The sequence below is a fragment of the Cetorhinus maximus genome, chromosome 10, assembly GCF_964194155.1.
Source record: "Cetorhinus maximus chromosome 10, sCetMax3.hap1.1, whole genome shotgun sequence".
NCBI lineage: Eukaryota > Metazoa > Chordata > Chondrichthyes > Lamniformes > Cetorhinidae > Cetorhinus > Cetorhinus maximus.
Window position 1 is genome coordinate 35,166,706 of NC_135888.1, and position 25,104 is coordinate 35,191,809.

Consider the following 25,104-nt stretch of genomic DNA (forward strand, 5'->3'; position numbering starts at 1 on the left):
TGAAGTGGTGCCCACATGGAGGTCTGCATGGGGAGGATGGTGGACGTCATGGAGACCCTGGTCCAGCTGATTGCGGAGATGTGTACAGATCTGCGCTCCATCGCGGGAGCCATGGGTGAGTTCCTGCAGTGGGAACGCGAGAGGGAAACGGGGCATCGCAATGTTCCTCCAGGTGCTCCTTCCCCTCAAGAAGTCAGGCTGGGGCCTTGGGCACCCGAAGGGAGGAGGAGTGGCAGCTGGACATCCCTGGGTCATCCATTCAGGAATCTCAGAGGCTGTCCTTTCCCTCCGAGTCCCCTTTGCCTGTGACCCCCTCAACCTTGTCTTCTGTCAGCGCAGAGGGAGCAGCTGGCCGACAAGTGATTCTGGAGGGAGAAGTGTGTATGTAGTAGGGCCTTTCGGAGCCTCGTGCAAGCACTCTCCCACACATGCGGATTCTTTATGTATCAATGTCCTGAGCATTTTGAATGCTGCCTGCTGGGGTTTGCTTTCAGTTGCTGACCTGCATCTCTGCCCACCTGCTGATCACACTCCCATACAGCACCTGATCTCGCCCACCACGACCGTCATTTCACTTTCGATTTGGACAGCATGGTGCTGATTCGGTTCTACTTGCACTTCTCCATTCTTTACCTCTCCCCAGTCACCCATTTCCTTTCTCCCATCACAGTTGACCTCTGGCATCACCTTTCATCTCCTCTCCATGATCTACCATGATCTTTTCCTTCGGGGATGTCCAGGTGATTGTCCATGTTTCCTTCCTTCCCGAAAATCCTACCCCCATCCACATTAACCTCCCCAACCTCCTCCTTCCCACCTCCAGGAGCCATGTCTGCCTCTGAGTCCCCACTAACCACCCTCGCCATCCCTTCTATTGCGACCGTCGAACACTCATCCTCCCATCCTATTGCCTCACTCTGCCCTGGGTCATTCTCACCATTCCCTCATACCACGCCCACCCTCTGTTTAGTCCCCAGGAGGCAGTCATGGGCCCATCAGACCCCTCCCTTGCACATTCACCTTGACATCCCCCTCTCCAGTCCCCTTCCTCCTTGGAACCCCTTCCAGACACCTTCCCCTCTCCGAACCCCTTCCCCTCAAAGTCCCTTCCCCCCTCTCGATACCATTCCCCCCCCCTCTGGAACTCTTTCCCCACTCCGGACCCCTTCACCCCCAGAACCCCTTCCCCCACTTTAGTTTCTCAACCCCTCCCCCACCGCAGACTCCCCGCCCCCCCCTGCTTGGTCCCTACCCCTTCCTGACTCCCTCAGATACCCTTACTTCTTCTAGTGCTTCCCCCCTCCCGACTCCTTCTTTCTTGCTCCTTCCCTCTTCATGTCGGCGTTACTTCTTCCTCCAGCTTTACTCCTTCCCCCTTCCTGACTCTTTCTTCCACCCTTACTTCTTCCTCCACCCCTACTCCCTCTCCTCTCTGCACTCCTTCTCCCCTCCAATATCCTTCCCTTACACTTTCCACAACCCCTCACCCGTATACCTACCTCGCCAGTTGCCATCTCCTCCCCCGTACTCCCTCTCCCCCGTACTCCCTCTCCCCAACCTGACACCCGACACCTTCATTCCCTCCCCTCTCAACCTCACCCCTCCGACATCTTCATTCCACCCCCCCACAACCTCAGCCCTCTGACACCTCCTCCTCTCCCAGTCGATCCTAGACCTTCCTCTCCCACCCCATCGACCATCATCCATTGTGAGCATCAACGGTGACTTTCCATCTTCCGTGAGCTGCTTTGCGGCGTAGCCATTTCCATGAGAATCCAAACAGCATGACATGGGCGTTCCTCCAGGATCCCATTGCTTTTGGGCTTCAGCACCTTCTGTTCCTTGGACGTCCGTGATGTGAGCAAGGCCCTGGTGGTAAGTCCCGACTTCTGCACATCACAGTTGATAAGACGTGGCGTGTTTTCCTGCCAATGTTGGCGGATGATCCAGCAGTCGGGTTGGTGGGGGTGGGGGGGTCTGGTGGGCTGGCCTTACAATAATATGCTGATGTATTACAATGAGGTCCCTGATATCCGATGGTGGGGAATGTGGCCCGCCATCGCCGGCCTGAGTGGATGATTGCAAACTGGTTTCACGACGTTGTGAAACTGGCTTTTGGCCTTCTCGCCATATTGCCTGCTCATGCCACTGAACATGCCTGATGCCAATGGGCATGGACGATTCCACCCTTTGTAATCATCAAGGAACATGCCTACTTCTGACCTTGTAATGGAGGAAAGATCATAGATGAAGCAGTTGAAGAAGCTTGGGCCTTGGATCTGCTCTGAGGAACACATGCAGTGACTGAGTTGATTGACCTTCAACAACCACAGCCATCTTCCTCTCTGCTAGGTGTAACTCCGACCAGTGGAGAGTTTTCCCCTATTTCCAGTTACTTAAATTTTACTTGAGTTCTTTAGTGCAAAAGTGTAGAAATTAAACAGGCACACGTATGTCTACCAGGCAGTGGGCACTGTTCATTTGCCACCTACAATAAATTGTTGCTCAAAGATCTGAAGTATATGATGAAAGACAGAGGACGGCTGTTGTTCACTGCAAATGTACTACCAACTTGTGCTACACACTGAGGTTCTCACTTCCAATCAGATCCCTGCTTCCAATGAAGGTAATTGTAAGATAGATATGGATTGTGAACCTTGTTTATTATGATAGAAGTGCAGTAAATCACTTCCTCTCTAGGGTATCTTGCAAATATAGAGGGTATGATCCACCATTTTCATATTCCTGGAGTGCAAACTGAAACACCCCATCCATTTCACGCATCACACTGAGAGGGGGCTTCAAGTTCAGGCGCGATACGGCCAAGTAAGTCAAACCATCCTTTCTTTTCAGTTTCTACACCTCTCACCCTAAAGCATCTCCCATAATGCCACTATTTTTTACGTGCACGGACTAATCAAATTCCTTTATGCCTATAGAATTAAACATTTCATAACTAAATGGACAAATTAGACCATATAGTAAAACCAGTGATTGAAAAGTGACCTCTCCCACCTGACAAAAACACAAAAGAACTAACAGGAATGGATTATCGAAAGGAAGATTTGTTCCCACATGCCCAGAAAACAAACAAACAGCAAAATAATCTACAAAAGAAACTTGAAGCAAAGGTTAATCATCATTGATTTGGAGAAGCGAGACCTGTCAAAATGATGACCCCATTTGTGCATTTGGTTCTCCATTAAAAATACACATACCTACCATTTTTTGTTGTAACTTAGTCCCACTATGAAATTGACCATGAAAGCAGGATGCAGTAATTAGTAAAGGACAGTAAACGTGTGCAAAGAGAGAGTTCCTACAGTCCTTGAATGGTTACACTTTTCAAAATGTTGGCAAAAAAACCAACATAAATTTGACTTGTTTCCAATTGTCAGCACAGTATCTATCTTATGGTTAAAAATCTAACCACTAAGATTTTTCTAATGTTAAATGGCACATCAGCAGTTAGAATGATTAAAACCATTCTTTGTTTTGTCTCCTTCTTTGCTTCTGAGAGAATCACTGTTCAAAGACTGCTTTTCTCTGCTATTATTTTTGAAAACTGGCAGTGTTTAATTGTGTTAGCGACAGACAAAATTAGCCTGGATATAATCGCAACAAAGATCAGATAGTCTGAAACATGAGTTTGATAAAGTTCCTTCTGCACCCTTGAACGTTCTTGTAGGTTCAACCTGTCCTACTCAGCAGGCAACACAGCCACATCTAAAGAAAGAATTGAACTAAAAGGAAATATTAGTTTTATAATTCAAAACTAGGAATGCACTTCAACATTACACAGGCAGCACAACTTACATACATCTTGGAAGTAGGGTTCCTCTGCAGGAGTATGCATGCATGATCAGTTGTAGAGTCACGAATAATGAGAGGCCAATGCAGGTCAGACACACAACTCAATCACTACAACTGAACTGTGCAAACTCCATTTCAGTAAAATCATTTTTCCAGCCTCAGGTGGCACTTTGAGAAAACACAAATGATCTTTCTCAAATGAAACTTAAAGCTGCGTTCATACACAATTGTTTTTCTTAAAATACTTAGCAAAATATATTGTGTTAAAAAGGCGATGCAGTACTTACTACCCTGTTTACGCCTCAGTTACAGCTGTAGCCATTTTGAACAATGTCCACTGCTAGGCAGCTAAAGCACCTGCCTGTTTCAAGTGGTAAAAGCCTTTAAAATGTAGGGTTCGTATGTGGATCCAGTGATGTACATGGAATCCCAGTTGCCATTTTGGGAAAGAACTGATCACAGCATGCATTGTGCCTTCTTGAATCAGTTCCACAAGTGGCCTAGCATAGGTATGTTTGAAATTATTTTTGTGGGGTCAGGAGGATTAAGATTGTTTCTCCTCGCCTCACCAACTAATCTGGTTTCACTGTTGCTTCACACTGGTTTCACACTGCTCAGCTGACTTCCAGTGTAGATAAGCAGAAACTTCCTCCAATTAAATATTGGGAAGACCAAAGCCATTGTTTATGTTCACCCGCACCCTTCCCTACACCCCACTCCAAACTTCATTCCCAAACTACCAACTCCTTCCCTCTCCCTGACAGCAATCTGAGATTAAACCAATCTGTTTGCAACCTTGGTGTCATGTTTGGCCCCGAGATGAACTTCTGACTACATATTCGTGTCATCACTGAGACTGTCTATTCCTGTCTCTGCAACATCTCCCGACTTTGCCGCAGTGTCAACTCACATGTTGCTGAAATCCTCAATTCTGCCTTCGTTAGACTTGGCTATTCCAACACATGTCTGGTTGGGCCCGTATACTACCCAAAATTCCACTGTGCCGTTTGCCTATCACCCTTGTGCTTGCCGACCTACAGTGTCTCCTGCTCAAGCAATGTTTGGATGTAAAAATTTTCATCCTTGTTTTCAAATCCCTCCATGGCTTTTCCCGTCCCTATCTCTGTAATCTCATCTAGCCCCACGACCCTCCCAGGTATCTGTGCTCTTTTAATTCTGGCCTCTTGAGCATCCCTGATTTTATTCATTCCAACATGGGTGGTTGCCCCTTCAGTTTACAAGGACCTTAGCTCTTGAATTCCCATTCTCTGCTCTCCACCTCTCTAGTTCACTTTCCTCCCTTTAAGACCATCCTTAAATCTAACTCTTTGACTAGCTTTTAGTCATCTGCCCTAATATGTGGCACGGTCATATTTTGCTGTATAATGCTCCTGTGAAGCACTTTGGGACTTTATCTTACTTTTAAGGGTAAGAGGTTTTAAGAGGTTTACAAAGATGGTTCCAGAGATGAGAAACTTTGGCTATGAGGATGGATTGGAGAGGTTGGGGCTGTTCTCCTTGGAGAGAAGAAGGCTAAGAGGAGATTTGATAGAGATGTTCAAAATCATGAGGGGGCTGGACAGAGTAGATGGGGAGAAGCTGTACCTTCTCATAAAAGGATCAAGAATGAGAGGGTACAGATTTAAAGTGATTTGCAAAACAAACAAATGTGACACGAGAAAAAAAATTCTTCACACAATGAGTGGTACAGGTGGGGAATGCACTGCCTGGAATTGTGGTGGAGGCAGGTTCAGTCGAGGCATTCAAGAGGGCATTAGATGATTATTTGAATGGAAACAATGTGCAGAAGTGTGGGGGAAAGGCAGGGCAATGACACTAGCTCATTTGGAGAGCTGGTGCAGACATGATGGGCAGAATGGTGCGGTTAAAATTCGGTGATTCTGTGATAATTGTTAAATGTTAACTTAAGTTGGGCCATGCTTATCATGCTGATGGGCCATTTGGATGGATATTGGCCAATGTGAACCCAACAATGTGCACCAGCACATTTGCCTGTTCGATGTAAATGAAGGCATTTTCTCAAAAATTGTGGGGGCCTCTTCGTCATTCAACTGCCCAAACTCTAGAATTGACTCAAATATTTGATAATTTTATGTGCCTAGGTCTGTGGAATCTGAAATTGTTTATAAGAATATTTGTAAAGGACCTTTAAGAGTTTGCACAAATTGTAAAAGGATCAATTGTAATTTTCTTGGATGATAAGAAATACTGGTCCATGAGACCTGGTAAACCTTGACCTGGAAGCAGTACCAACAGGAAGGAAGTTAAGATAGAAACCATGTGGTTGGTAGGCACAAAGGTGAGCAACAAGCAGGAAAACTGGAAGGTGAAGGCAATCAACGTACAGATGGTGACACAAGGAGAAAAAAGAGGCAGAAAGATGAACAAAAGGAATTCTTGTGAGGAGAAGAAGCAAATCACTCTCAGGAAGAGGCCTGTTTTTCTGTTTGGCAGAAAAAGAGACAAGAGCTCTTGGAGGCACTTGGCTAGAAAGGTCCAAAACCTGGAAAGCTGTGTGAATAGCTCAGATTTGCTAAATAGATGTGTGTTTTCCCACAAGTGGCCAAACTGTGAACTGGATGTTATTGGTTGGTTGGCTGATAAGTAACTCTGGAAAGCTACGCGTTCAGGACTGTTGTAACTCGAGGGAAAGAGGGTTCATAGAAGTGTGCCTTGCTGATGATAATTGTACCCATGAAACTTGAAGGGGAAAGCTGTTGTTGGATAGGAGTCCTGACCTAATCTGGGTGAGAAAAGATATTCAGCATATTGTGGAACTATGCAGCTATGGAGTGCCACATTTTTGTGGGTGCTTGTGGTCCTATAGACGTATCTTTATTGTATTGACTATTTAAACTGATACTTACCTTTTTATTTGAGGTATTATTTGCTCGTTAATTCATGGTCAATTTACACTGATTCTGATTTGTATTCAAGTACAAGTTACAAAAAGTGAAATCTTATTGGTCAATTCTTCTTTTGTGGTCGTTTGATAAATTTGGTTATTTTGGTTTATGGATCCCCCACCCAGGGATCATAACAATTGCACCATTTGTTTCTGTAAAACATAATTATAGCTGTGGAACTGAGACAAGTCATGCTGAGGGAGGGGCCAACCAGTCCTGAAGCAGACAATCAAATCATCCCAGCAGAAGGTAGTGACATTTCCAAGTCAGCTGCAATCAGGGCTCTGAACTTCTGCTTATTTATAGTCATATGCCGATACGCATCAGCAAGTATGAATTTCGCCAGTCACAGCTATTGTGAAATTCATAATTAAACAGCAAACCAGAGAATGGAACTGACACAGAAAGTCCCAACTGTCCTTTTAGATTCCACATTCGCAGGCTAAGCTGAAGGAATTTAGCTGACAATCTTTGGATATCGAGTTGCACAATGTAGCCTCATTGCTGCACACAAATATCTGGGGTCTGTTCTGCACTCCATTGTCGCATTTATGTCACACGTTCAGCGTCGATCTGATGTAACTTCAGCTTTGCATCAACTCTAAACTGGCAGAAGACATGTTGGAGCTAGGCCCTAACCTGACCGCAGAGCTGAGTAGAACAAGACTAATGATGATACTAATAATAATAACAACAACAACAGCATGTATTTATATAGCATCTTTCATGGAATGAAATATTCCAAGGTGCTTCACAGGAGCACCATAAAGCAAAATGTGACACCAAGGCAAATAAGGAGATACTAGGGCAGATAGCCAAAAGCTTGGTCAAAGAAATGGGCTTGAAACAGCATCTTAAAGGAAGAAAACAAGAAAAAGAGTTGGAAAGGTTTAAGGAGAGAATTACAGAGTTTATGGCGTAGGTAGCTGAATACATGCCGATCAATGGTGGAGCAATTAAAATCAGGTATGCTCAAAAGGCCAGAATTAGAGGAGCACAGATATCTCACAAGATTTGATGATGGAGGAGATTACAGAGATACAGAGAGGTGAGGCCAAAGAGGGATTTGAAAATAAGGATGGGAATTATAAAATGGAGGCGTTTCTTAATTGGGAGCCAACATGGGTCAGCAAGCATAGGGGTCATATGTGACTGGTGAACAGTATTTGGTGTGAGTTAAGACATGGACAACAGAGTTACTGATGGTGTCAATTTTACAGAGGGCAGAATGTGGGAGACCAACCAGGAGTGCATTGGAATAGTCATGTCTAAAAGTAACAAAGACATGGATTGAAGGTTTCAATAGCAGATAAGCTGAGGAGGGGAACACTTGGGAAATGCTATGGAGGTGGAAATGTTTTAATAATGGCATGGATATGTATTTGGCAGCTCAGGTTGGGGCCAAATATGACATGAAACTTGCCAATAGTCTGGTCATCAGCCTCAGAGAGTTTCCAGGAAGAGGGATGGAATTGATAGCTTGGGAAGCTGTCTGACAATTTACTGACAGTGGATTCCTCTCTGAAGGACGTGGCTTCATGTCAATTTAGTTTAACATCACATGGAGAGCAAATGTGGTGTGGTGTTAAAACTGGCCAGCAAAATCTTCAGGAGTCTCATCAGCTTGAAATTCTGGGCCCAGGTAGAACCCTGGCAAGATTCTTGGATGAGAGCTGGCAAGTGGTGTGGAACCTGATCCTGCCAGTATTTTGGCCCATATTTCTGATTCAAGCCAATGATCAGATCCTGAGTGCAGAAAACGCCGGAGGTGTCAGATCTCATCCAAAGGATAGTCTTGGGTAGTGGGCTGTGCACCAGATGTCAGCTCAACTGAAGCCTGATTCAACATCACCTTTACACCATTCCCAAAAGGCTGCCAAGGGATATTTTCATTTAATTGACTGATTTTAGTGTTGGCCCAGTTTAGACTTTCCTTAGGGCAATCTCCTCACCTTACTAACCTGCCAAAAGAGCTTGTGAAGATCTGCAAAGCTCATTCATCATGAAGTAAAATGCATTGGGTTACACATCGCACTGTTTAGGTACTTGGCTGGGATTAAAAGACACTAATGCACAATGAACAACGGTTCATCATATTTTAACTTCAATAAACTGGCGATTAAAGAATTGGATATTTCGTGTAAATTAACGAATCAAAAGTTAATTGTTTCAATTCTCTACTTCAATCCTGCCAACCAGTGAGTTGGCTGGTGCTGTTTTCATCCACCCTTCATCAGTTTTGTTCCCTTTGAGGAGGCCTACTACTTACCTTGACACCAAGGGATGCATCCACCTGTAATAGGCACCATGCTGCCTTGAAAAGAATAAGCTTGGCTCTGCCCAGGAAATTTGAAATTGATGAGGAGAAGGTGTCACTATAATTTACACTTGCTTGCAAAGTTATTTTGTCATGATCACTGGGAAATAACATTAATCTAGAAATCACCAAGGATTCAGACCAGGAATCTGTTCCAATTTACAACTGAAACTGTTGGGAAGAATCCAACTGGAACGGAACGCCTTTTGGCTCAGCTTTTCTCTTCTGCTTTTTTTTTTAGGAATTCTAAATTTCTTGTAATATTTTGCAAATGAAAATTCACTAAAGTTCTCTGCTGCAACAGATCTGAGGATTGCAAATGCTTTCCTCAGATAGAGGCAAAGACTGTCTTCAGATTACACTCAGAGGAAGAATGCAAACTAGATACAAGAGAAAGGGAAAAAAAAGTGAAAGGGATTAAAAATCAAATCTGTTGCACTAGGGCAACAGGGATTCACCAAGGCTCCTTCAACAGCACCCACGAAACCCAAGACCACTACCATCTAGAAGGACAAGGGCAGCAGATAGATGGGAACACCACCACCTGGAAGTTCCCCTCCAGTCACTCGCCATCCTGACTTGGAAATATTTCGCTGTTGCTTCACTGTCACTGGATCAAAATCCTGGAACTCCCTCCCTAACACACTGTGGGTGTACCTATACCACATGGACTGCAGCAGTTCAAGAAGGCAGCACACCACCACCTTCTCAAGGGCACCTAGGGATGGGAAATAAATGCTGGCCCAGCCAGTGAAGCCCCCATCCTGTGAATGAATAAAAAAAGGATAAAAACTATTTTCCCATTATGCCCTCCAGCACTCATCAGTTGACACCATGGGCCCCTCCCTATGAACCCCTTTCCCGTATTCCTTCCATGCCCATTCACACCTGCACACCACCCCCCCATGCCTGTTCACACCTACACACCCTGCCCCCGCCATCCGCACTCCACCACGGCCCTCCCTAATACCCTGCTCCATACCACCTCATTCATTCCACGACTCCAGCAGCATTTCTCTCTTTTCCCTACCACCTCAACCTCCCTCGCCCCCCCCTCTAGGCCTCCACACCCGCCCCACCTCTTCATGCCTCTCCTCCCCGTCTAAGTACCCCTCCCACCACCACAGGCCATTGGCACCCAACAGTACCTCATGCAGCCGATCACCTGCAGCGTAAAGAGCCAGGTCCTTGAAGCCCCTACAATGTGAAGATCTATGTCCTGGAATCTCCTGTAGTGAGAAGATCCACATCCCCCCATCCCGCCCACCATTAAACCTGCCTCTGTTGGGACTGGAAAATCCCTGCCTTGGGTTCATTAATTGATGCTGCCACACCCATGCCCAACCTGTTATGTATGTTACGCTGTGCATACTGTGCCCTTTTGGCTTTCTCTGAAATGCACAGCATAGCTCTGCATGTGCAACCATGTAGGCATAGAACAACCACATGTGTCACATTTATGCTAGTTTGCATTCAGAAAAGGTCAATGAACTGTGAGTCAGACTTTTACCTTGGTGAATGAACACAGCTATAAGCATTAAGATGGCGACAGAATCAGTCATCACAGTGGTTCCTATTTTATAGGCTCTACTACTGTTGATAGACAGTATTTCAATTTAATGGATTGCTGCTACTGATACCTGATGGTAAATTGCTCTCAGCTTCCTCCTACTGAACACTGGAAAGCTGCAGCTTTTGTCCTTCTGCCATAAACTTCACTCCCTTGTCATATTCCCTTGCCACTGACTCCAACCCAATCCCCATCTCTTCCCTTGCCGGACACCCAAGGTTAACCAGGATGTGCAAAACCTTGGCATTCCACTGGACCAAGAATTGTGATTTAAACTCAATATTCTGTCACCTTTTTTTACTTCCATTTCCACAACCTCACCCTCCTCTTGGCTTCTCACCCCCGTGGTCTCCAGAAGGCTAACACTGTCACTTGTTACCTTGAGATTCAATGACGTTAAGGTGTTCCGCTTGCCTTCTCCTGACCCTTCCAACTGTTCAAAACTGAGCTGTCCATTTCATGTAGCATATAAGATCCTGAGGGGAGTTGATAGGGTGAGAACTGGGCAAATGTTTCCTCTTGGGGAGAACTAGAACTAGGGGACAGAGTTTAAAAATAAGAGGTCTCCCTTTTAACATGGACATGAGGAGATATTTTTTCTCTCAAAGGGTCAGAAATCTGTGGAATTCTCTTCCACAGAGAGTAATGGAGACATAGAAACATAGAAAATAGGAGCAGGAGTTGGCCATTCGTCCCTTCGAGTCTGCTCCACCATTCATTACGATAATGGCTGATCATCTAACTCAATAGCTTGCTCCCACTTTCTCCCCATATCCTTTGATCCCTTTCACCCCAAGAGCTATATCTAACTCTTTCTTGAAAACATACAATGTTTTGGCCTCAACTACTTTCTGTGGTAGCGAATTCCACAGGTTCACCACTCTCTGGGTGAAGAAATTTCTCCTCATCTCAGTCCTAAATGGTCTACCCCGTATCCTCAGGCTGTGACCCCTGGTTCTGAACTCCCCCACCATCGAGAACATCCTTCCTGCATCTACCCTGTCTAGTCCGGTTAGAATTTTATAGGTTCTGTGAGATCCCCCCCTCATTCTTCTGAACTCCGGCGAATATAATCCTAACTGACTCAATCTCTCCTCATATGTCAGTCCCGCCATCCCAGGAATCAGTCTGGTAAACCTTCGCTGCACTCTCTCTATAGCAAGAACATCCTTCCTCAGATAAGGAGACAAAAATTGCACACAATATTCCATGTGTGGTCTCACCAAGGCCCTGTATAATTGCAGCAAGGCATCCCTGCTCCTATACTCGAATCCTCTCGCTATGAAGGCCAACATATCATTTGCCTTCTTTACCGCCTGCTACACCTGCATGCTTACCTTCAGCGACTGGTGTATGAGGATACCCAGGTCTTGTTGCACATTCCCCTCTGGATCATTGAGTTTATTCAAGGCTGAGTTAGACAGCTTTTTGATAGACAAGAGAATCAATGGTTATGCGGGCACAGGGAGGGGGGGTGGAGTTGCGACCACAGTCAGATCAGACATGATCTTATTGAATGGCAGAGCAAGTTTGAAGGGCTGAATGCCCTACTCCTGCTGCTAGTCTTGTATTCCTATGTTCCACCATATCTTGCGTGTTTGTTACCCATGTTCTCGCTAATTTGCATTGGCTCCCTATCCTCCAAAGCATTAAATTTGAAAAACTTTCATATGCAATTCCTCAATAGCCCCCACAACCCTATTGTAGTATTAGGGAGTTCAGGGCTGAAAGGTTTAAGGTGTGGGATTGGAGAAACAGTACTGCCCACACAATGATGTAAGAGAGAATCACATGACTTATAAGGATGTAAATGTGTTGAAGGCGGTTCAGAGGAGGTTTACTAGGTTGATACCTGGAATGAGCGGGTTGTCTTATGAGGAAAGGTTGGACAAACTGGGCTTGTTTCCACTGGAGTTTAGAAGAGTGATGGGTGACTTGATTGAAGTATATAAGATCCTGAACAGTCTTAACAAAGTAGACGTGGAAAGGATGTTAAAAACAAAAAGCTAAAAGCTACTGTGGATGCTGGAAATCCAAAACAAAAACAGAATTACCTGGAAAAACTCAGCAGGTCTGGCAGCATCGGCGGAGAAGAAATCAGTTAACGTTTTGAGCCTTCATGGCCCTTCGGCAGAACTGAAGCATAGTTAGAAGAAGGGAGAAATATAAATTGGTTTAAGGTGGGTGGGGGGGGGGGGGGTTAGAGAGACATTGAGGGTGTGGTGTGGTGATTGTGGAGATGAGCAGATAATCAAAAGATGTCACAGACAAAAGGGTCAAAGAGGTGTTGAAGGTGGTGGTATTTGTCTGAGAAAAGTGCTAATTAAGAATGGAAGACAGGATATTCAAAGTACAGCTCTAGTGGGGGTGGGGTGGAAAGACTAACAAGGTTTTAGTTTAGATTTAAAAATAATGGAAATAGGTGGGGAAAGAAGAATCTATATAAATTATTGAAAAAAAAGGGGGGAGGGGGGGAAGAAACGGGGTGGGGATGGGGGGAGGGGGAGTTTAAGATCTAAAGTTGTTGAATTCAATATTCAGCCCGGAAGGCTGTAAAGTGCCTAGTTGGAAGATGAGGTGCTGTTCCTCCAGTTTGAAGTGGAAAGGATGTTTCCTGTTGTGGGTAAATCCAGAACTAGGGGGGGCACTGCTTTTAATTTAAGGGTTGCTCTTTTAGGACAGAGATGAGGAGAATTTTTTTCTTTCAGAGGGTTGTGCAACTTTGGAACTCTCTGTGATGGAGGTGGGGGTCATTGAATATTTTTAAGGCAGAGGTAGATAGATACTGGCTAGGCATGGGAATCAAAGGTTATTGGGGGTAGATGGGAATGTGGAATTTGAAACATAAACAGACCAGCCATGATTTTATTGAAGGTGGAGCAGGCTTGAGCAGCCGAATGGCCCACTGCTGCTCCTATTTTGTATAATTGTATGATCTTGAAGGAGAAAGCTCATGCTTTAGACTGAGTAATACCTAGTCTTGTATATCTGTAAATAGTTATGTTCATCAAATAAACAGCTTTTGTTCAGGCATGTCTATGTCTCTGCAACTTTCTTCAGCCAGTCACAACTGACAAATAATGCCTATCTGTGCCACTTGTTCAAGCCTCATGTTCCCTTCTGTGCACTTTGGTTCTCTGGTGCAATCCCTTCCATTTTTGCCCCATTGCTGGTAGCAGAGCCTTCAGTTGCTTCACTTCTTCATTGTTACAAAACCACTTCTCCCTCCATCTTTAAAATCCTTCTCCAAATCTTAGATCATGCTTTCTGCTAACTTCTGCTCTCCTTCCCTTATAGAGCACCATGGGGCTTTTTTTTTCCCACTAAAAAAACTTAACGGATACAAGTTGTTTTTTAGTAGCTGTATGCTGGACTTCAGATAATCGGACTTCCTTCAGTTGATCATGTTTGCTGAACTTCTCAATAGCCATAAAAAAACAATCACTGAGTATAATCAATGTATTCTTAGCTGGAGTTACCATGTGCAGTTAGCTCAAAAAGAGAAAAATCTAAAATCTGCAACATATACAGAATAATCTAATGGAGTAATGTGGAAGATTTGGTTATCTGGTTTGAACTTAATTGGATACTGAGTCTTCAAATGTGGCATTGATACCTTACTTAGTTGCTGAATGACTTCCTGTAATAAAGTGACGTGAATTATTCAGTAACCTATCCTGTTTTACAATGGTAAAGCAAGCAAGTACACCTTTTCTCTCACACACATACACATTTACATGTATTATGCTACAATCAATGGAATGGACTAATATTAGCACATTTATAATTGTGTTGCATTATGAATGGAGAAGGGGCTGAGTATTAAAAATGTATTTGAGTTGGTTGATTTCAATGAAAAATGGCCTATTCATTCCCCTATAATGTTTGTTGGTCCTTCTTCTGTTTGACAATAAGGTTTTTCTCCACTAAAATAAGCAATTGTCTCAACACAAAAGAATCTCACAGCTGTGGGGTTGCTAAGTAAGTAGCATCATCTGGTCCATAACTTTCATGACATTACCATTACTGACAGTGCCCAAAAGGAACAGATGTTCATGTTGTTCGAAAAAGCATCACTCAGATTGAAAGTCATTTTTCCAGAAAGAGGTTATCAAATTTTAAAGCAATGTAGATTTATAAAAAGAACAATTTGTTTTAAATTAATAATAGCATGGTGTAGCTTGACAACAACAGTTTCAGGAGAATGGATTCTGTACTTGAAAATGTTATTTGTTGGTAAATTGATGAAAGGTAGTAGGAAGGAAGAAAGAACCTGCATTTATGTAGCCTTTCAAAACCTCAATGTCTCAAAGCACTTTACAGCCAATGAAGTACTTTGGAAGTATAGTCACTGTTGTAATTTAGGAAATGTGGCCAATTTGCACACAGCAAGGTCTCATAAGCAATGGTGCGATAATGACCAGAAATTGGATTTAGTGATGCTGGGGAGGCTGTGGCATAGTTGTATTGCCACTAGACTAGTAATCCAGGGTAATAGTCCCATCATAGCAGTTGGTGGAATTTGAATTCAATTAAAAGAAATCTGGAATTGAATGTCTAATGATAACCATGAAACCATTGTCGATTGTCGTAAAAACCCATCTGGTTCACTAATGTCCTTTAGGGAAGGAAATCTGCCATCCTTACCTGGTCTGCCCTACATGTGACACCAGACCCACACCAATGTGGTTGACTCTTAAATGCCCTCTGAATTGGCCTAGCAAGCCACTCAGCCACCACCGCCTTCTCAAGGGCAATTAGGGATGTGCAATAAATGCTGGCTGAGCCAACGATTCCCACATCCCATGAACGAATTTTTTAAAAAAATCACGAGGGAGAATTCTCATGCTGTCCTTTGAAATCATGCCATTGAATCTATGGTGTTCACTAGAAATGGGGACTTGATTTGATATTTCATCCAAAATATGGCATCCCTGACAGTATAGCATTCCTTCTGTACTGCACTGGGAGTGTCAGGGTAGATTTTGTGCTCAAACCCTGGAGAAGGACTTGAATCCACAACCTTTTAACTCAGTGGTGAGAGTGCGAGCACTGGACCAAGGCTGACGCATGAACAGTCAAGTGTGACAGGAAGGGGGCAGAATGGATTTGTGAGTTAATGTCGGGGCTGCACATTGAAACCAATGAGTGTTGCAGAGCAACTCCATCCTGTCCAACATTAAAATATGCTTTGCTTCATTCAGGTCAAGGCTTCTGTTACTGAGGAATTGAATGAGTTAAACCCTGATGTAGGAGAGAGCCTTTGGCCTATTGATAGCATGCCTATTTCTTCTTAATCAGAAGATGCTGGGTTAAAACTCTACTCCAAGTAACCCTGACGAGTGGAGACTGAAACTACAGCTCTGAATATAAAAAAGCTGACACAAAAACGTATGACAAAAACATTGAGGAACTAATGTTTTGTAGACAGGACATGTGTGCAGATGTAATATTTTGATTATATTATAAATGAGTTTGGTACGTTTGTGTGTAGTTGGATAGCTAGATACCAGATTAAGTAATAATAGGCACAAATTTCTAATGCTTATCAAAGAATTACATGCACTGTTTATGAACATGTTTTGCTGGGATGTCCATTGCTGTTTTCTGTGTTCTTTTGGGATGTGGGGAATAAATGACTGTGGTGGATTGTATGGCATGTGGAAAATATTGCTCAATTTATCAGTAGAATAAAAGCACCCATAGCCATTTTGTCTCTCTGTTTTCTTCGTTGAATCTTAATGGCTAAATATAACAAACTCTTGAGAACAATCATACTTGTTGATCACCCTATACCGGCGACCACAAACCCAATTCAAGTGACAGGGATGGGAGGAAAAATGATGCAGGTCTGGACTTGGTGGACCATGGCACTCCCCTGGGGTGACACCTCAATAATTCTAGTAATGAAGCAAGTTGACCTTGCATGAAAGCAGGTTTGAGCTTCCACTGCAGCACTCAGACTTCTGGTAGAAGCTGTTTATATTGCAATGGAAGCTGAGACACTGGCCAGCAAATGCTATATCACGGTTGGACTCTGAAGTGTACAGATGCCACTGTTTTCAAGCTGGAGAGGACGGGATCCAAACTTTTCACAAAGACTTGTGCCAATTTGGTGCTGGACTTCTCCACACTCCTCGATAGTGTCTGCAGTCTTTCTGATTCATATCCCATGAATCATTTCTGTAGGTTGCCACAACAAAGCTCTCATCTGGATCCCCCACAGAATAACTCTTTTGTGCCCTTGCCCTCCAGCGAGCTGGCACTTGTTTTATCCTTGCTCCTTGCCTTGGCTGCAGGCCACTCATACCCAGTGTCTCACTATGCGCAGATCCGCTTCTATTTTATCTTCTATATCTGAGCTAGTGGCGCAAATGTGAAATTCAGTGATGATGCATTTTCATCATCACTGTCTTCTTGCTGTGCGTCCAATGTTTGGTCAGTTTGCACTCCTTGTGTATCTGAAAGGGGAAAGGTATGAGAGCAAGGTTGTGGCCTAGGGAGGAGGTGCTTGTTTACACCACCTATAAGAGGTGCTATAAGAGGTGCTTGTTTACACCACCTGAAGCTTGTGAGTTGGACGAGGTGTGAGGGATGAAGTGGAGGATTTGCAAAGGAGGATTAGATATGAGGACACTATCATCTTCTGTGGTTTCAGCCCTGCTGATAGTCCTGACTTCAGTAATGGCCGTCCCAAGAATGGCCAGCACCATCTCCTCCACCGGAGTCAGAATATAAAGGCATGTTTGTGCACCCCAGTTAGCTCCTGCTGCCTCCAGTTTCTCACCATGTTTTTGTGTAAGAGATGGGTTAATGTGTCAGTTAATGTTCTTGCAATCCATTTGGCTGGTGTGGCCCTCATGTTTGAATAGCTGTCAGTTTGTGTGAGATGTGGGTTTGAGGCTTGCAGCAGTGCTCAGTGTGTGAGAGTGTGATGGAGCATACGAATGTCCTTTATGAGTCCTGATTGGTAAGAGATTGTAAGTAGGTGATTGATGGGTGTATGGCGAATTAAGAAATCTTTGAGGCTACTATGTGGTTGGTAGGGGATTACTTTTTGAATATACATTCTGTTACGAATGTGAGGTTTTGTAAATGGTTAAATTTTAAACTATCTCTTTTAATTCAAGGTAAATTGCAGCATGTGATCACCTACTGGTCCTGCCAAGTGAGAAGCTGATTTGACCTGGTTGCCATGGGGGAGAAGGGGCCCAAGTCAAGTCCTATTGAAACCCAAGTGCCAGCTTTCACACCTGAACACAGACAGAAGCAACTGCCTGACTTTGCGCAGACCTATAGACTCTCAGGAAGTCAAATTCAGAGACCCTAGAGAGAAATGTAGAGAGAGAGAGAAAGAGAGAGAGATTTTCTCCATTAGCCACCAGGCAGAATGCAAGTGGGAACATCTTCACTGGTCAAAGAAATGGGACAGGCTTAAATTTAAGGCCAATAGAAAATTCTTCCTGGTATGGCCAGGAGATGGACGCACTGGATTAGGTCTTGCTCCCTCCCCCTCTCCTCCATTTGACACTTATCCTGCCCTCACTCATTTTTGGCCTGGGGTCCATTTGGCAATCCTGGGCCTCTGGTGGGTGGATTTTTGGCAGCAGTCATCACTCCTGCTGGCGCTGCCTACAATGCACAGTTGCTGACCTCTGATTGGCTGGCAGCTATTGGGGGTAGGATCTCCACCTCCTGGGTCCTTGGGAAGGCCCACTGCTGTCCTCTTAAGTGCCTAATGGGCACTTAATTTGGAAGGTCTTCCTGAAAGGAGGCAATGTTGAGCTCTCACCAGCTCTCCAGCTGGCGGAAATGACCCCTGTCTCCTACGTTAAATAACATCCTAAATCTATCATCCGTACCAACTATTCCTTTCTCCCTCATATACTTGTCTAGCTTCCCCTTAAATCTATCTATACAATTTGTTTCAGCCACTCCATGGCAGTAAATTCCACATTCTTATCACACTTTGGGTAAAGAAGTTTTGTCTCAATTCCCTATTAGATTTCTTGATGACCATCTTATATTGATTGCCTGATAGCATTAGGGTACAAATCTTTCTAAAATTAAATTTGAAGAGGCTATGTAGCGAGAGGAAGAATCAAGAAAAACCAAGAAGCTATGGCTTTTGCATGCAGAGGAATTTAAATTAGACCACAACAATTAAATTCCTTGTTTGTCAGGAATTTTCAAATAGAGTTGTCAAATAACTGAATCAAGTCCACTGGAACAGATAGGGTGACCATGAAGAGCCTTAATTCAAATCAAACTTCATGAATTCATTCCAACATTATTTCCTACTGAAAAGCAGGCAATATATTTTGACTAAAATTTGAGGGATTGATTCAAAGTTCTGGGCAAGTGAGTGTTATTTCAGAACAAGAGTAACTATGATGGAACTGTATGACTTTTCATTATTAAAGATTCTGACATACTCTCTGAGTCAACACTCTGTCCCACACTGCCTAATTCACAGTATTGATGTCAGATCTCCAGGTGGGCACCAGAGAACTCTAAATGATGTTCCCATGATTCCTTTTCTGACAGCCCCAGTGAGAGAACAAAAAGGTTAGAAGAATGCCATTTTTAGTAACCATCAATTCACAGGTACAAGTCTTTTATTGGAGAACTAGGTTCCCTAGCTCAGAGTGATAAAGCTTTTGAGGCAAATTTAATTTTCTCTTCCGCCTTTAATCAAATTTTTCAGCTTAATTTATTTTTCTTGCCAGATGTCAGCTATGTTCTGGAGACTGAGGTGAATAAAGGTCAACCTGATCTTGCATATTTCAGAAGGTGAGAAATGTTATGTTTGTACCACAGGTTTTGTTTCTCATGGTGAGACAATCAAAAATAAAAGGCGAGGCTCTCCAAAAATATAGGTACTCATGTATAGCGCACTCATTTCTGGGATGCGTGGGGGCTGGACAGGGTACATTTCTAGTGCCAGAGTGATAAGGTCTGGACCTTTTCAGATATTAGGCCTCAAGCTTCAATTTAATGGTGCCAATATGATGATGAAATCTTGCCGGATAAGAGGAGTAGAGACTTCAAGGTGATTTAGACAGGTTGAGTGAGTGGGCAGATACATGGCAGATGCAGCATAACGTGGATAAGTGTGAAGTTAGTCACTTTGGCAGGCAAAACAGAATGGTAGAGTATTATATAAATGGTTGTATATTGGGAAATTTTGTTGTACAAAGGGACCTGGGTGTCCTTGTACACCAGTCACTGAAAGCAAGCATGCAGGTGTAGCAAGCAGTTCAGAAGGCAAATGGTGTGTTGGCCTTTATTGCAAGAGGACTTGAGTACAGGAGCAAGGATGACTTACTGCAGCTCTACAGGGGTTTGTTGAGACCACATCTGCAGTATTATGTGCAGTTCTGATCTCCTTACCTAAGAAAAGATATACTTGCCATAGAGGGAGTGCACCAAAGGTTCACCAGACTAATTTCTGGGATGGCCGGATTGTCATATGAGGAGAGGTTGGGCCTACTAGGCCTGTATTCATTGGAGTTTAGAAGAATGAGAGGGGATCTCATTGAAACATATAAAATTCTGACAGGGCTGGACAGACTGGATGCAGGGATGATGTTTCTTCTGGCTGGGGGGAGGGGGGTGTGTAGAATAAGGGGTCACAGTCTCAGGATACGGTGTAGGCTATTTAGGACTGAGATGAGGAGAAACTTCTTCACTCAGAGGGTGGTGAACCTGTGAAATTCTCTACCACAGAGGGGTAGAGGCTAAGTCACTGAATATATTTAAGAAGGAAATAGATAGATTTCTAGAGTCTAAAGGTATCAAGGGGTATGGGGAGAGTGCGGGAGTGTGGCGTTGTGATAGAGGATCAGCCATGATCATTTTGAATGGTAGAGCAGACTCGAAGGGCCGAATGATTTATTCCTGCTTCTATTATCTATGAGTACAATATGGGGTGCTGCTAGTTGGCATTGCTACTAAGTAGTTGAGGTGGGGATTGAGGCTGGAGCTTGATTTGGTGATCAAGGGAATGGAGGTTTCTGGGAACGGTGGTGCTCAGATCTTTTGATATGCGGAGTTACTTATCTTCCTGGTTGGGTAAAGCAGGCTATTCCTAGACCTCATTTCCCAGATTGTCATCGCCGGCAGACTTAGGGAAACAAGTCTTGGAAAAGGGGCATCATATAAGCATTAAGGTGAGATGATGACGTAGTGGTAATGTCACCAGAGTATAAGTCCAGAGGACCAGGTGAATGCTCTGGGTACATGGGTTCGAATCCCACCACAGCAGCTGGTAGAATTTAAATTCAATTAATAGGCCTGGCATTAAAAGCTAATCTCAGTAATGGTAACCATGAAACTATCAATTGTAGTAAAAACCCATCTAGTTTACTAATGCCTTTTAAGGAAGGAAACCTGCCATCCTACTCTGGTCTGGTCTACATGTGATCCCAGACACACAGGAATGTGGTGGCTCTTGTTAATGTGCCTGCATGCCATTGTAATGTAAAGATGCTCAGCAGAGCAAGGATTAACATGGGACTGAACAATAGCACCACCCATGGTATGATGTATAGAGTCACATGGTACTAGACTAGAGAACAGTTTAGAAGGAACCTGCAGTATGGGAGTAGCACCATGCATGGCAGTAACTGGGATCTGTACATAGTTAAGGATTACCAATAAATAGTTTATAATTAAACATACAAATCTCAAGATCTCATCAATGAGACATCAAACAAACCCATAACACAACAGCTCTTAACTGCCCTCTGAAATGGCCTAGCAAACCACTCAGTTCAAGTGCAATTAGGGATGAGCACCAGACATGCCCATATCCCATGAAAGAATGAAGGAAAAAAAAGTCCTTTGGGTATGTGAACAAGACGCCATATGCCTGTTTCAGGCGTGGGTAAAGGATGCATGTTTTCTGTCCTTACCCAGCTGGACAGGAGAGTTTCGGCCAGGAATGGGCACATGTTTCCTGCTCACCTGTTGGGACCTTAGCAGGCAGAATGATGCCTGAGAAATGAAAACTGTATGGACCAATTTCTTGGCTGATTTATCTAGAATTTGTCCTCCAGCCAAGTGCACAATTGATATTCTGCAAGAGTGCACAAAAAGAAAATGTAATAAGCTGAGGAACATCTGCAACTTTAGAATCCTTAACTTGGGAGAAATTAGGTGGACAGTTACCCACCGAATCAACTTGCCCATTCAGAAAGGAGGGCTAAATTCAATTACAGACCTTAAAACAAGAGAAATACCTCAGAAAGCAGAGCATTTTAAAAACTTCTCCTTAGCATTGTGCAGGATAAAGAATGGCTGAAACCAGATCTCACCCAAACCCTGCACCTCTGTATCCTTCTTTAGCAATTTTGGAAATGCTTTCCCAGCCTTCATTCGTAATCGAACTGTGGGAAATATATTACTTTTTTTAAGCTTACAATAGACAGAGGAAAATAAAGATAGGCTTTGTCAAGTCACAAAGGACACAAATGGAGCAATTTTCACAGCTGGTCCAAAGAAATTACAACTTTGGTACAATAGACTCTTACAGCACTTCTATGCAAAAAGTTGCGACTTATATATAAAAATTTTAACCACAATGCAGAGCCTGCACGTTCGCACAATATTACTGAGGAGCATTATTGGCACCTCAGAGCACAAGATGATAAAAGAAAGCTGCACCTGGCCAAACATAACTGTACTGGGGGAGGAATCCAAGGCCTCCTGCATTATCAGGTTTCTATCATTTCTGGTAAGGTCACAAATGTGCTTAAAATTACAGGGCTGAGGTACTTCCATCAAGACTGTGACTACACAACTCTTTAGAATAACTTTTAAATGACAAAGATGAGGAATGATTTGCAAGTCTTTATCTTTTAATTTGTTTTTGGAAATACCTAGAAGATTCCTCCTTTGCCCAGTTATAGGATCTTTAAATCAGGACTATCCCAGAGGAGATAATAAGTACCGAATTTAGCGACTGTCCAGTGTACTTTGTCCCAACAGGGAGCACCGATATAGTAGGATGGAAGTAGAAATCTGTGATTCTGCACATGATAAATTCATAGCGAGAGGTTTCTCAAAGGCAATGTAGAGCAGGGGTCAACAAATTCTCTCACAAGCTGGAGGAAAATAAGTGAACCAGTCGATTGAAGCTATTCTCATCTGCATTTGAGCAGATGATTACAGAGGGGAGTTGAAGACCAGCCTGCATTGTTGGCAGGGGAATGACAAATAGTGTGAGAATGAAAAGGACAGAGAAACAAAGAGGTGAGAAATATAGTTAATTCTAATAGTTGAAAGAGCATGATTCCAACTGCAGAATAGGAGAAAGCAATAACACATACATTTTAAGTGTGTTAATGGGCTCAAATAGGTTCAAAGAATGCTTGTATTTATACAATGTCCTTTTCTACTCTTCAATCCTGGCCTATCATAAAATGTTGCATTAAATATTGAGTTAGTTGGCTTACACAAGAAGGCTATTATTGCTTTGACTTCTCTCCATTGTTAAGTAACTGGATTCCTCCCTTCATTATGATGAAGGTGCACGTAATAAACTTGGGCCAGGATTTTAAGGCCCCTCCCACCCGGTGGGATATTACGGTCCCGCCGAACTGAATGGATATTTAAATGGCTCGCCGAATCCGCTGGGAGGGGGAGACATGCCATGGCAGGGCCGTAAAATCCTGGCCTTGGAGTACCAGGCAGGTTTCTTGTAAGAAAAGTAAATTTTATTTACAGGGCTACAGATGAAGCCGCATGCTTGTACCGAATCCTAGGCTAGGATGCGCTACCCCTAAGATTACCCATGCTTATGGCCGAACAGTCTGTACAGTCACATGATCCCCATAACATTATGAAAGGTTTAACTTACAATTACTACATTCCTTCCCCTTTAATTTTGTTTTACATCCCTTATTTACAAGAATATCTTAACCCATATCATATACAAATATATACAGTTTATGCAATTATAGATTTGCCTTTAAGGTGGTGTTCTGATTCAGGTAGAGCGATGCAGCTCTTTGACTTGAGATTCTTCCATTGGACTGACTTGACCAGGAACTGTAGCATCAGGGACATCCTTAGGCAATGGCAGTTCAGAATTATTTACTTTAACAGAGACATTGAGTGTCTACCTGGCACCTCAGGGACCAAAGGTTCGACTTCAATTTCAGGTGGAGTAACTGCTTGTTGGAGTGTCTCCCTACTCCTTAGATGACCCATGTGTTTACTAACAATCCTGTTTTCCACTTCCACTTGGTGTGACAAAGGTCCTGTTTCAGGGACAATTGTACCAGGAACCCATCTTGGTCCCGTTCCAAAATTTTGCACAAAAACTGTCTCTCCCACAGTAAATTTCCGATCTTTACTGTGAACATCATGATTCACTTTCTAACTGCTCTGGTTTTTCTCCACCTTCCTCTCTAAATTAGGGAGTAACAAACTCAATCTGATACGAAGGCGGCATTTCATTATGGTGAAATGGTGTTGAACCTGTAGTTACATGAGGAGTCATGCGATAGTTGAGAAGAAATCTAAAATTCATGTTTGTAATATTCTTCCAGACAGTTTCTTCAGGTCTGTTTTAAAGGTTTGTACTGCTCTTTCTGCTAACCCATCAGATGAGGGATGATACGGTGCTGTTTTAATGGGTGGAATCCTCCCAGATTTACACTAAGTGCGGTAGTGGGTGGGTAAAACAAAGTTTTACCCGCCAGCGGCGATGGCAGGTTTTCACGCCGTATCGTCCCAAACCCATCACATTATTTATGCATTCCTAGGAAACACGCCATTTCCATGGCAGGTGGGCTCTCATTCGCCCATCCGCTATCACCTCGCTGCTGCATCATGCCGGGTGCCATATTTAAAATCAAACCGCGCGCACACATCAGTGCTTCCAGCCCACGACTGCTGCAGAGAGGATGCCATGAATGGCAAAAAGACTGCAGCCCCCAGGTTTAGTGATGCATAACTGGACCTCCTTTTGGATGCCATGGAGTTCCACCGGTATGTCCTCAACTCCCGCTCTGGTGATGGGCAGCAGCATGACCATCCCGGCTTGGGAGGTGGTGGCAGTGGTGGCCAGTGCCAACACCCTTCTAGAGGTCAGCCACCCATTACCGCAAGAGGATGAATGATCTCCTCCATTCCGCCAGGGTAAGTCACTCTTCTCATCACTCTCAACTCACACACTCACAAACCCATCACACACCAACAGAGATCTCACTCATTGCCAGGACAAGGCACATCACCATTTGCTCTCTCACACTCACTGTCATTCTCCCCATCCCATCCATGGGACCACTCACCACCCACACATGCCAGGCATACTTATCATCTGGCCTGGAAGGCATCCTGCTTGCACTTTCTCCATCAAGGTCCTCACAGCTGGCCGGCGATGATCTGGACCGGTCCTGTGCTGACGGTGAGTTCGGCTCTGCTCTAACAAGTAAGGGCCCAGAAATGAAACATCCATCAGACAACCA